Source organism: Tachyglossus aculeatus, chromosome 4 (assembly GCF_015852505.1).
Source record: "Tachyglossus aculeatus isolate mTacAcu1 chromosome 4, mTacAcu1.pri, whole genome shotgun sequence".
Taxonomy (NCBI): Eukaryota; Metazoa; Chordata; class Mammalia; order Monotremata; family Tachyglossidae; genus Tachyglossus; species Tachyglossus aculeatus.
This window is the reverse complement of record NC_052069.1, coordinates 97,597,849-97,611,138: the sequence shown is the minus strand read 5'-3', so window position 1 is coordinate 97,611,138 and position 13,290 is coordinate 97,597,849. Positions and strand designations below refer to the sequence as shown.

Here is a 13,290-nt window from a genome sequence, read left to right as displayed (position 1 = left end):
ACCACGTGCTAGGGTGTGTGTGTGAGACCCTGTACTAGGGTGCCTGTGCGTATGTGTGTGTGAGACCCTGTGCTACGGTGTCTGTGTGTATGCGAGACCCTGTCCTAGGGTGTCTGTGCGTATGTGTGTGCGAGGCCCTGTGCTACGGTGTCTGTGTATATGTGTGAGACGCCTGTACTAGTGTGTCTTTGCGTGTGTGTGTATGTATGAGACCCTGTGCTAGGGTGTCTGTGCGTTCGTGCGTGTGTGTGTGTATGGGTGAGACCCTGTACTAGGGTGTTTGTGAGAGAACCTGTAGTAGGGTGTCTCCGTGTGTGCGTGTGTGTATGGGTGAGACCCTGTACTAGGGTGTCTGTGCGTGTGTGTGTGTGTGTCAGACCATGTACTAGGGTGTCTGTGTGTGTGCATGTGTGTGAGAAACCCTGTATTAGGGTCTCTGTGCGTGTATGTGTATGTATGGGTGAGACCCTGTGCTAGGGTATCTGTATGTGTTATGTGTGAGACCATGGGTTAGGGTGTCTGTGTGTGTATGTGTGTGTGAGAGCATGTGCTAAGGTGTCTGTGTGTATGTGAGACCATGGGTTAGGGTGTGTGTGTGTGTGTGTGTGTTTGTGTGAGAGAGAGAGAGAATGTGCTAAGGTGTCTGTGTGTGTATGTTTGAGACCATGGGTTAGGGTGTCTGTACGTGTGTGCGTGTGAGGCCATGTGCTAGGTTGTGTGTGTGTGCGCGCGTTGGGCGAGGCACCTGCGGGTCCGAGCCCGGGGCTCAGCGCATCTCCTCCAGCTCCCGCTCCTCTTCGGCGTCGGTCCCCGGAGGGCTCCCCGGAGGCGGCGCCGGCCCCGCTCCCGCCCCCCGCCCGGCGGGCCCGGCATCACGTGGCGGAGGCCGAGCCCGCCCGCCCGCTCGCCCTCCGTCCCTCCCTCCCTCCCTCCCCGGCAGCGCGCTTCCCTCTCGGCCTCCCCAACCGCCATACTGGGGTGCAGCCAAATCCCTTTTTAGTCCGCCCTTCTTTTACTCCCGCCAGCTCGGTGAGTACCGCTCCTTCTCCGCGCCCTTCGGCTCCTCTCTCTTTTCCTCCCGCCTTTGGTTTTTGGGGCTTCTTTTTGGTTTTGCCTTTTTGGTTTTTGGTTTTTTTTTTTTCTCCTTTTTTCCTCTCCCTTTTTTTCCACCTCCTTGCTCGGGGTCTGGACGGGGACGGGGCCGGAGGCGCGCTCGGTTTTGAGCCTTTTTGCGCGTTAAAGTTGGGCCGGGGGGCGGGAGCGGGCGGGGACCGGAGCTCCCCGGGCCAGACCCCCCCCCCTCCCCACCCCCGGTCCGGCGCCAGATGCAACTGGTTGGCCGGAGGCGCGATGGGAAGCGGGATTGCCTCTTTTTTTGCCGTGTAAAAAAAGCATGCTTCTAACTCTTTTCGCAGCCGATTTTTTCTTCTGGTGTTATTTTTGTACAGGTGGGATGGCGGCGGCGTTGGCGGAGTTTGGGGGTCTGGCGGTACTGGGGGCAGAGCCGCCGGGCTCACGACGTTAATTTTATTTTTGTTCCTTTTTGCCGCCGGTGACATCAGACCCGTTGGCCCCCTTCTGTTTTGGATGCCGTTGATAACGTGAAACTTTTCTTGCAGCCGGGATCATTTTTCAGAGCAGGACTTTTTTTTTTCCCCCCCTTTAAATTGGCCTGACTTTGGCCCGTTTGACTTTTTTTTTAAAAAAAGATCATTTGAAGAGAGCTATCCCGCCATCTAGGTTGCTGTAGTCCCTCCCCCCCCCCAGCCCCCTCCCTCCGTAAAGCCGTTTTTAATGATGGCAGTGGAAGGTGTTTTCTGGAAAAAAAAAAATGAAGTGCGGTTTGGTTTCCTTGTCAACGGAAGATGAAGTCAACAACTGAGCTGAGCATCTCCCCGCGCAGGTACCTCCTCTCCTTGCAGGCGTTTCCTCCGGGCGAGGCGGCAGGACCGGCCCGGGGGCAGGCGTTCATCCATTCATTCCGTCGTATTGATTGAGCGCCTACTGTGTGCGGAGCACTGGACTGAGCGCCTCATGCACACGTGCATGCGTGGGGTCGCCCGTCCACACCCCACACGAGTGTACACCCGCCCCGTGTACACGCGTGTGCATCCGCCCAGCGACACCCACTGAGACTCCCCGCGCGTACCCACACCCACGCCGACCTCCGAGGACCAAATGGCCCCTCGCCCCCCGCATCTGGGTAGGGAAACGATAATAGGGACGGTATTCGTTGAGCGCTTACTAGGCGCGAAGCGCTGCGCTAAGCGTGCATCCGCACCCACCCTTTCCATCCCTCCTTGGCCCGGGCCTGCTGCGGAGCCGCCCGGGGCGGGTCCTGGGTACCAGGCGGTGCCCGGGGCCGGAGGGACGGCAGGGGTTGGCATGGTGCGGGCGGAGGGCACGGGCCGGGGCTCCGGTGGGCATGCGGCCCCCCGGGGTTGGTATGGTGTTTGGTACAGGTGAGATGGCAGCGGCGTTACTGGGGCAGAGCCGCCGGGCTCACGACGTTAATGTTATTTCTGTTCCCGCTGACATCAAACCCCGTTTCTTCCCCCACGAGGATGTGGGTGGCGAGATTGGACGGCCCCGGTCGGTGGGACGGGAGATGCCCATCGGAACTGGTATTGGAGCCCAAGGGGTCGATAGGGGCCGGATCCATCCCTAACCCCCTTTCCGGGGTCCGTCCAGGGGTCATTACAATAATGGCCTTTATTAAGCGCTTACTATGTGCAAAGCACTGTTCTAAACGCTGGGGAGGTTACAAGGTGATCAGCCTGTCCCACGGGGGGCTCCCAGTCTTCATCCCCGTTTTACGGATGAGGTCACCGAGGCCCAGAGAAGTCGAGTGACTCGCCCAAAGTCACCCAGCTGACAAGTGGCGGAGCCGGGATTTGAACCCATGACCTCCGACTCCAAAGCCCAGGCTCTTTTCCACTGAGCCGCGCTGCGTCTCGCTAAGCAGAAGGGTCATTCATTCATTCAATCCCATTGTATCCCCCCAGCGCTTAGAACAGTGCTTTGCACATAGTAAGCGCTTAACAAATGCCATCATTATTATTATTACTATTATTCAGTCGTATTGATTGACTGCTGACTGTGTGCAGAGCACTGGACTAGGCGCTTGGGAATAGTACAAGTCGGCAACGGATAGAGACAATCCCTGCCCCACAACGGACATTCAGTCGTGTTTATTCAGTGGTATTTATTGAGCGCTGACGGTGTGCAGAGCACTGGACTAAGCGCTTGGGAAGGACAGGTCGGCAACGTATAGAGACGGCCCCTACTCAACAAAGAGGGCCCGTCCAGGGGTCCAGCCGGGGGTCCGCATCCCAAACTTGGACCAAATCTCCGCCGGGGGAAGCTTTCTCTCCCCCAGAGGATCCTTTGGAAAACTGGACCTTCCTTCCCCAAACCCGAAGGCATCATCTAAAACCGAGCGAGGGAGAAGCGGGGACTGCTGTTCCGCACCCCTGTAAAAATGCGAAATGGTCATTGGCCAAGTCAGAAGTTCGGGTCCTAGGTCTGTGATCTGCACCGCTCTCTCGTGGGTACCCCTGCACCCCCTGTGAACTCAGTTACTGCTGGGGCACTTTCCGCCTCACAGATTTAGGTTTGTTTGTGTGGCCCCGACATAATGGACTAACTTGGAACTTGGTCACTCTATTGAGCCAGTAATCTAAAATTTTAAGGGTCACTGGATCTTCTTAATGAACCAGAATGACTTTTTTGGAGGGCTGGCAGGAAAATAGGTCAATAGTCCTCATTTTATGAAGCCTCAAAATGCTGAGTGTATTGTATCAACCATATAGTATAAAGATAATGCATGTAAAAAAAGAATCATTACAAAAGGATTAAAATATTTATTATTTAGGCCGTCACTGTTTTCAATCATAATGAACACATGTATATAATAATAGTGATGATGGTATTTGTTAAGCACTTATGTGCCAACCACTGTTCTAAGTACTGGATATATGTATATATACACACACATTCATTCATTCAATCATATTTATTGAGTGCTTACTGTGTGCAGAGCACTGTACTAAGCGTTTGGAAAATACAGTACGGCAACAGAGACAATCCCTACCCAACAACGGGACACACACACACGCACGTATCTCAAAGATCATTTGGGAAATATGAGTATTCAGAAATGAAATCACATATTTCCAAATTCCAGTTGGCCATTGCATTTATAGTGCAGATGTTTTATATCGGTGGTATTGTGTATTAGTAGCATGACTGGATTTGAGATACAAATTTGAATGCCAGCCACAACGTCAGATTTTCTTGACTCAGTTCCTTGCCTAGAAAATTCATTACTCTAAAATGCATTTTTTTCTATTGTTTGGGCAGCTGATGAAATAAGCAATACAATAGAAGAGCCACAAATATGTTTGGGTTTTTAGCTTTGTACCTATTTCCAGCTAGTAGCTGGCAATGCATTTCAATGGGCATTCAGGTATTGTCAATAGGAGCTAATCAGTGCTCCTGTATGATACTTATTTGTAGAGAAAATGAATTACTATTTATTCCTGCTTTTTCTAAGCTCTACAACTGACCAAAATTGACTAGCCATGACAAGAAATGTCATGGACTGCTAAGATTGCAATAAAACATTAGCTATGCTGGCTTTTCCAAATGAGATTGTAATGATAAAGAGGCAGAGGGGAGCCTTCTTCCTCAGCTCCGAAGTTAAGGACAATTGCTTTTACACCTCCGGTTTCTAGATGTGTGTGTGTGTGTACACATATATATATATATATGTACACACACACACACACACATATATATATATATATATATATATATATATACATACAAACAAACTTCAGCCACTTAAAATTTTGCACAAATCTACAATTTATGGACATTTCCCTAGCTTCCCAATTAGTACATTATTACTCTACTTTGAAACCATGTTGTTACCTCTACCTGTTCCATAATTTCTGTTATCTGATCTTTTTATATACATCCCCCCATGAATTAGCACCTCCCTCTGGTCTCTTCCAGAAGAATTTAACCTTTAAGCAAAATTGCAGCCATTCAGATCACATAAACCATTAATAGGATTCCCAAGTATTGTCAGAAAAATGTTTTATGAAATTAAAAAAATGCCAAGTTTCAGGCTACTGGCCAAGTTGATGAAAGTTGTTTCATTGGACACTGGCAGGTTTGGAGATGATTCTGAAAGATTTATGTACCCGTTTCTGCTGGCTTCTAACGTCGTAATATTCCTATTTACTACCTGTGGACTCCCTTCCAAAATAAAAATCGTTTAAAATCCCATCACTGAACTCCTGTGTTGCCATAGTCAAAATTCAGACTATAAATAGTGCCGATCCTGGGTCAGAACAGTGGTCTATCAATCATTCCACATATTTTAATGACTGAATCTTAAGATTCTGTCTGTGAAAGTGGCAACAGGTTCCTTGAAGGAACAGCGCACTGATGGCTCTTCTCCTTGGCTCTCATTCTTAATATTGTTTGCATAATACTTTGATGTTTAAAGAATATATACCCTGATGCTTATGCTCTGATGTCATTAAGTGACTTATAGCTAGAGTAAATATGTTTTTATTACAGTCTCATCAAGTAAATTTTCCTTATGGAGTTCAGTTTTAAGCACTGTATGGCCCTTTCCCTTTACAGACCTATTTATCTCCTCTGATCATAGGAGACTAGACTCTAAAAAGGCTAGGAAAGATGCAGATTAAGACCTGCAGGTAAATTCTGAAAAAATGTCTTGCATAGAGAAAACAGAGGAGGGAAATTTGGGAGATTGAAAATTGTTATCATAGTTGTATTTATTTCCTTCTACTCTGAGAAATGCCATTGTGATAAGCCAGCTAATTTAGTGTCGAAATAGCTAGTCAACTAGCATCAAAATTCTCAGGCTACTATATACAATATGGAACTTATGTCTACTAAATCTGTATCCATTCTCTTGAAAGCTTTCCACCCGAAGAAAAGCATAGTCATGCCTTGTTTACTGTCTGGTAGCTCTGTAAGCAACTAATTATGCAGTACATCAAATCAAATGAAACTGCAAATTAGATATTCTACAGAAATCACCATTATAGAATTAGTTAGAAAAGGTAGAAGGGTGTTTATGGCTGTTTATATCGTCAAACAGGATCCAGATGAGGGTTTTAGGATAAACCCTCTTGGGATAATTTGAAATTATTTTTGGATTTTTGAACCACTTTGCCTTGAATAAACATTACCGTGGTATTTTTTTTAATTGAACATGACATAAATTCAGCTATGCCTCCAGAAACATACTGTGCACCATCATTAAAACAGACATTATTATTTGACACTCTAAGACTATTTGAGATTGTATTTCAATGGTTCTTGCTTTGTTTATCTTTCCCCTGTGGTTTCTCTTTTAGGTTATCAGTCCTGAAAGTTCTGAAATGATGACTTTGAATGAATGAACTTCTTAATTTTGAACATTTTTATTCATATTATTTTAACCTAACAATTAAAAGGCAAGCTTACATTTTTAATTGCTAGGTAAATTTCAACTTGCTAGACAGATCGTTGATTGCGTTAAATAACACATTTTCAAAATAAAATGTAATTCTAGGTGATCTTTACCCAAGCAAAGTTAGTGAAACATCCCTTTTTTTATCATGCACAGAATTAACTTGAAAGTTTTATTCTTTAAAAATACAGATCTGTGGACATCTTAAATTCATATTTTATATTGTGTCTTTGGCATTAAAAAACATTCTTGAATACTTACACAGTTCCATTAGTTTAGGCTTTAAGAAGGACTATTACAGAATATTATCTCTTTTCTATAAAAAAACCTCTTTTTATCTGCATTTATAAACAATTTAAAGGAAATGGAGTAAAATAAGCAGTTTGTGAATTTCCAGTTGAGGCATGGCATTTTTGGGGTGAATTTTTTTTAAAAAGTGGTGCTCTCTATGTCTGGTTCTTCTCTACCTTGGGGGAACTGGTTCTCCTAGGCATGAGTTAGGATTAATGCTGGGGCCCCAGGCTAAAGGAGGACTCCCCACTCCAAATCCCTGAAATTAGGGCTCCCAGCTCCACCCCCTATCGCTGCAGCCCCTGCCAAAAATCACCCTCAAGTGGGGCTGAATAGAACATGTTTCCCTCACAAGTCACTCTGCCTCCCACCGCAGAAACCCTCTTTGACCTCCGCAACCCTGGATTGTCTTTGAAGACAGCGGGCAGGAGCTGGGTGAGGCCTGCAGCAGAGATGGCTCTAGGCTCAGCCTTGGTACATTAAGACTGGGAGAGAGTCTTACAAGGAGAGAAGAGGACAGGATCACCTCATCGTCTGACTTCTCTTCCCTGCCCAAAATCCCTTGACTGTGAAGGAATTGACCTGGGCAGAGCAGAGCAGAGCAGTTCCAAGAAAGCTCAGTCTGCCCCATAAATCATATTTATTGAGCACTTATTAGGTGCAGAGCACTGTACTGAGTGCCTGGGAGACTGCAGTACAACAGAACTAGTAGATGTATTCCCTGGCCATAACAAGCTGCCAGTCTGGAGGGTGAGATGGAAATTAATATGAATAAGTAATTTATATCATTTACAGATATGTACATAAGTTCTGTGGGGTTGGGTGTGGGGAGAATATCAAGTGTCCAAAGGTCACAAATTGAGGTGCATAGATGAAGCAGAAGGGAGAATGAGTGGGAGGACAAAGCAGCATGGCTTAGAGGAAAGAGCACGGGTTTGGGAGTCAGAGAATGTGGGTTCTAATCCCAACTCCGCCACTTGTCTGCTGTGTGACCTTGGACAAGTCACTTAACTTCTCCGTGCCTCAGTTACCTCATCTGTAAAATGGGGATTAAAAGTGTGAGCCCCACGTGGACAACTTGTTTACCCTGTATCTACCCCAGCACGTAGAATAGTGCTTGGCACATATTAAGCGCTTAACAAATACCATTATTATTATTATTATTATTATTATTATTATTATTAAAAGGGGACTTATTTGGAGAAGTCCTCTTGGAGGAGATGTGACTTAATAATACTTTGAAGGTGGAGACAGTAGTGGTCTGGCGTGTATGGGCGAGGAGGGAGTTCCAGGCTATGGGGAGGATGAGGGAAAGTGGTTAGCAGCAGGATAGATGAATTCAGGGCACAGCGAGTAAACTTGCACTAGAGGAATGGAGTATACTGGCTGGGCTGTAGTAGGAGATTAGTGAAGTGAGGTAGAGTGGGGAGAGCTGATTGAGTGCTCTAAAGCCAATGGTAAGGCGTTTCTGTTTGATGCAGAGGTGGATGGGCAGCCATTGTAGGTTCTTGAGGAATGGGAAGACATGAACTGAATGTTTCCACTAATAAATGATTTGTGCAGTAGAGTGAGTATGGTTGGAGACGGGAGAGTCAGGAGGCCGGGAGGTCAGTGAAGAGGCAGATGCATTTGTCAAGATGGGATAGGATAAGTGCGTAGAACAACATAGTAGCATTTTGGATAGAGGGGAAAAGGCAGATTTTAGCAATGTTGTGAAGGTAGAACTGACAGGATTTAGTAACAGGTTGAATATGTGGGTGGAATGAAGGAGATGAGTTGAGGACAGCACCAAGGTTACGGGCTTGTGAGGAAGGGAGGAGAGTGGTGTTGTCTACAGTGATGGGAAAGACGGAGGATGAGGATTCAGTGGGAAGATAAAAAATTCAGTTTTGGACAAGTTTAATTTGTGCCCCATTAATTATCATTAGCTAATTGCCCCATCCCTTAGCATGAACTGGTGAATAGTCAAGTAGTTAGTGAATGTTAAAGGTGGGTGTGAGCTGTGGGTGTTTTGGATGACCCTGTCAAGCTATTGGGCCAAGAAAGTGGCAGGTATGAGGGGGTGAGGGAGGCTACTCATTTAAGTGTAAATCAGTGAAGCTGGGGAGGGTGCTCCAATGTCATCATACTCTGTGATATTATGAGTTCAAGTGTCAGGTGGAGACCCCACAAATTCCATTAGCCCCAAGCCCCTGTTTGGGTTTAATACAGCCGTGAGGAGAAGGATGCCTGCTGTCTAAACTGGCCTCGGCTCTAGGTGATGCACTGCATGGTGTACTCCAAGGCCACCAAAGAGAAGCAGCGTGGCCAAGTGCATAGATCACAGCCCTGGGAGTCAGAAGGACCTGGGCTCTAGTCTTGCCTCCACCATTTGTCCGCTGTGGGACCTTGGGCAAGTCACTTCACTTCTCTGTCTCAGTTACATCATCTGTAAAATGGGGATTGAGACCATGAGCCCCATGTGGGCCAGGGACTGCGTCCAACATGATTAACTTGTATCTACCCCAGTGCTTAGAACAGTGCTTGGCACATAGTAACCACGTAACAAATACCAAAAAAAAAAATCAAACCAAAAACGAAACCGTGGCCAGGGGCTACACGCAACCCGACCCAGAGGGTTGACTAGACAGCCTCCAACTCAGGGACATCTAGTGTGATCGTTTTTATTTTTTTTAATTGGTATTTATTAAGCACTTACAGTGTTCCAGACACTCCTAAGCACTGGGGTAGATTCAGGATAAACAGGACACAGTTGCTGGGTCCTCTGACTCGCAGGCCTGTGCTCCTTTCACTAGGTTCTGTTGCTTCCTTGATCAGCATAGTTTTATCTTTCACTTAATGACAGCTGAACAACCACAATAAAGCCTGCCATCTACCTCCAGCAATTATCTCTCCAAGCCATCTAGAGAATGGCCAGCGGGAATAATCTAGGAGAAATAGGGGGTACAAGTGGTATCTGTGGCAAGAATGAGAGAGTGTGTGTTGGGAAGTTCATAAACAAAATGTAGCATATGTTATGATTCTGTCTTTGTGTTCTTTGTGGTATCTTGTTTTGATTATCATACTTTAAATATTTTCTTTCTAAATCTCAACAATGGCTGTCAATTAAATCCTGTGTCTCTGGGGAAAGTTATTTACAAATGCCTTAGCAATCATGTGTGTGCGTCAGTAACAAGGTGTTTTATTTCTGATGCAGTTTGATCCTATGTTCTGGGTTGAAAAATCAAAAAAGCTGCTACTTATTGTGGAAAGAAAGAAGTGTCATAAAGGAAAGCAATACGCAATTATTAAAACAAATGAAAAGTTTTCAGTTTTCAAAATAACAGCAGTAATAATAATACTTATTGTTTACTCCCAGTCCAAGAGGGAGGGTAAACATTTAGTTTATTTTCAGTTTACAGATGAGGAACCTGAGTCAAAGAGAAGTTTAGCCAGTTGCCCAAGGTCTCCCAGAAGGCAAGTGGTAGAGCCAGGACTAGAATCTGGACTCCTGACTCCCATTGCCATGCTCTTTCCACTACCCTGTGATACAAGCCTTCTTTAGTAGACTCAATGCAAATTTAAGAAAGAAAGTTTGTTTTTTTAATTTATATTTGTGTTTAAAGTGGACTAATTGAACAAATACTGCCCTACCCCTGGGGAACTCAAAGTGGGCACAGTACTCCTACTACTACTACTAATAATAGTGATTTTAAGTGCTTACTATGTGCCAAACACCATACTAAGTGCTGGAGTAGATATGTCACAATCCCTGTCCCATGTGGGACTCACTTTCCAACTGACTGACCCCAGTCTGGACCCTGTAAGACCCCTGGGAGACCTGCATCCATCCCCCAGATAGATGGAAGAGCCCACGGCCAGCAACACTGCCAGAATATCTACGGGGCCATGGGAACAGATTGCCACCCCAAGCTGGCCTCTTTGCAATACTGAAAGCAGATGCTTAGCTATGTGGGGTTGGAGGGTAGAATCAGAGGCTGGGGCCTCTAGGGAGAAGATCTGATGATGATGATGGTATTTGGTAAGTGTTTACTGTGTGTCAAGCACCTTTTGAAGCACTGGGGTAGATAAATGCTTATCAGTTTGGTCAGGTTCTTGAGCACTGAAAGAGCACCTAACTCTTCTTCATTAAACATTTCTGTTCCTGCCACCCATCATGACAATGATCAAACCCTGTTCCTCAGTTTCCTTTGTTTAATTGTGCTTTCAAAAGAGTGAAAAAGCAGATATAAAACCCAAGAGCACACCCATGCTCTGAGCTTCGTAATTTACAGGGAGTCCTCTGACTTTCCACCCAGTTTGTTCCTGAAAACAGTATCTTCAGGCAATATACAAGTTGATTACAACCAATTTCTTCATGGGAACATTATAATAGAGGATTTATTCCTGGACAGTGGTTAGATATCTAGTTTTTTCCAGAATCACCCACAATTGTGTACTCAGTGAACAGAAATATTATGACTACATTTATGGATTTATTACTAAGTCTGAGTGGTTCCAAGATAGGATAGCTGACTTTTACTTCATGGGACTTAAAATATACTTTTTGACCCTCCCTAGTGACTCTGACTGGCAGCTGGGGAGCCACCTCCCTGCCTCCCAGCCTCTCCCTCTCCATCCCGTAGCCCTCCAAACATTCTCTTCCCCTTCACAATTTTTACAGTTGCTACCCAAATGCCTCATGTTACTGTGCACTCACTGTCCATGTACCTAAATCCACCCCCGCATTCCCAAGGCACCTTTGGTGCTGCCTTCTCCTATTCTGCCTAGTCCTTTTTTTTTTCTTTTTTTTTTGGTTTTTGGTTTTTTTGTACCTTGCTTCATGGCTGAGCTGGCCCCATCTCCAGCTGCAACTTCCCTCCCCGCCCCCCTCCATCTCCCTCCCATGACTACACAGCTTCAGAGACTGGGTACGATCACACAGACTGAGGGGTGGGCAGGGAATATGTTTATTGTTATGTGCTATTTTCCCAAGTGCTTAATACAGTGCTCTGTACACAGTAAACATTCAGTAAATACGCCTGAATGAATAAAATGAAGAATAATAATGATGGTATTTGTTAAGCACTTATTATGTACCAGGCACTCTACTAAGCACTGGGGTGGATACAAGCAAATCAGGTTGGACACAGCCCCTGTCTCACATGGGGCTCACAGTCTCAATCCCCATTTTACAGATGAGGTAACTGAGGCCCAGACAAGTGAAGTGACTTGCCCAAGGTCACACAGCAGACAAGTGGCGGAGCTGGGAATAGAACCCATGACCTCTGACTCCCAGGCCCGTGCTCTATCCACTAAGCTGAAACCAGACGCCTTCCTCGTCTCTCTCCCTCATGGCCCAGTTCCTGCAGCAGGCCAGGAAGCAAGCTAGCAGGGTAAGTGGAGAAAGTGGGACTGTTCTCCTCCAGAACACCAGTCAAACTGGCCTGGTCCCTGAGACTGTGGTGGTCCCAGCAGAGCTGGGTGGTGTCAGTAGCCAGGAAGATCAGGATGTGAGTACATTTCATTCTATAAAAAAACCCAAAAACAGTTGCCAGGTGGGAGAGAAGGGAGCCCGTGGGACAACCAGAGGAATGGGGGCATGGCAGAAGGGGGAGGCACCTGAAGTCCCAGGGAAACGATCTCAGGGAAAAGGAAGGAAACGTTTAAAGAGCTGTGAAGGGATGGAGCTGGTGAGGCCGAGAGACAGGGAGGGTAATGGAGTATCTGATCGCCAGGTGAAGTCACCAGGAAAGGATGACAGGACCATTTTACCACTGATAAAATACTGTATTATGGGAGGTAAACTGGGGATAGCATCCTAAAAGAAGGTGGTACTATAAGGGGCAAACCCATGTCTTATAAACCTGAAAGAGGATGTAAATGTAGCAATATTGAAAGGGCTGTTTGTTGTTACTAAAAATGTAAGTCATCGACTGCCTTTATTTTACTTAATGAGTTGGAGATTCCTTGTATTTTACTCTATTAGACATGATAGGTTTTGGCATGTTGCAAATTAAAACCTGATGGTGATCATGTTAATGCCATTATCGTTAATTATTTATTTTGATGATAATTTATTCATGAATAAGCATCCTTAAAATGGTTCATCATGATATAGGAGTCATTTCTATAATCTCAGTACTTTGTGGTAAATTGACTTTGTGGTGAATTCACATCTTCACTGAAATAGAATTGAAAGATAAGTATGTGTGTATGCACAAGTGTGCACATACACAAAATGAAAGGAAGGTAAATAGAGCACGGGCTTGGGAGTCAGAGGTCATGGGTTCAAATCCCGGCTCTGCCGCTTGTCAGCTGTGTGACTTTGGCAAGTCACTTAACTTCTCTGTGCCTCAGTTACCTCATATGTAAAATGGGGATTAAGATTGTGAGCCCCACATGGGACAACCTGATCACCTTGTATATCCTCCCCAGCACTTAGAACAGTGCTTTGCACATACTAAGCGCTTAATAAATACCAAAATTATTAAAATTATTATTCCAATTTGCCCTCTCCTTTC

General features: G+C 45.6%; 1 protein-coding gene across 6 annotated transcripts in view; it reads left to right on the top strand.

The window, feature by feature from the left end:
- The first annotated feature begins 981 nt into the window (after positions 1-981).
- Positions 982-13,290, top strand: part of RALYL (RALY RNA binding protein like) — a 670,673-nt gene continuing 658,364 nt past the window's right edge. For 2 of the 6 annotated variants that reach the window (XM_038745786.1, XM_038745779.1), the window contains exon 1: positions 1,456-1,903. The gene's annotated coding sequence lies outside the window, so the exon portion shown is untranslated. Of the gene's footprint in view, positions 1,030-1,454; positions 1,904-2,121; positions 2,204-13,290 lie in introns of those variants that run through there. The other 4 variants (XM_038745780.1, XM_038745790.1, XM_038745787.1 and 1 more) reach the window with 4 other exon arrangements.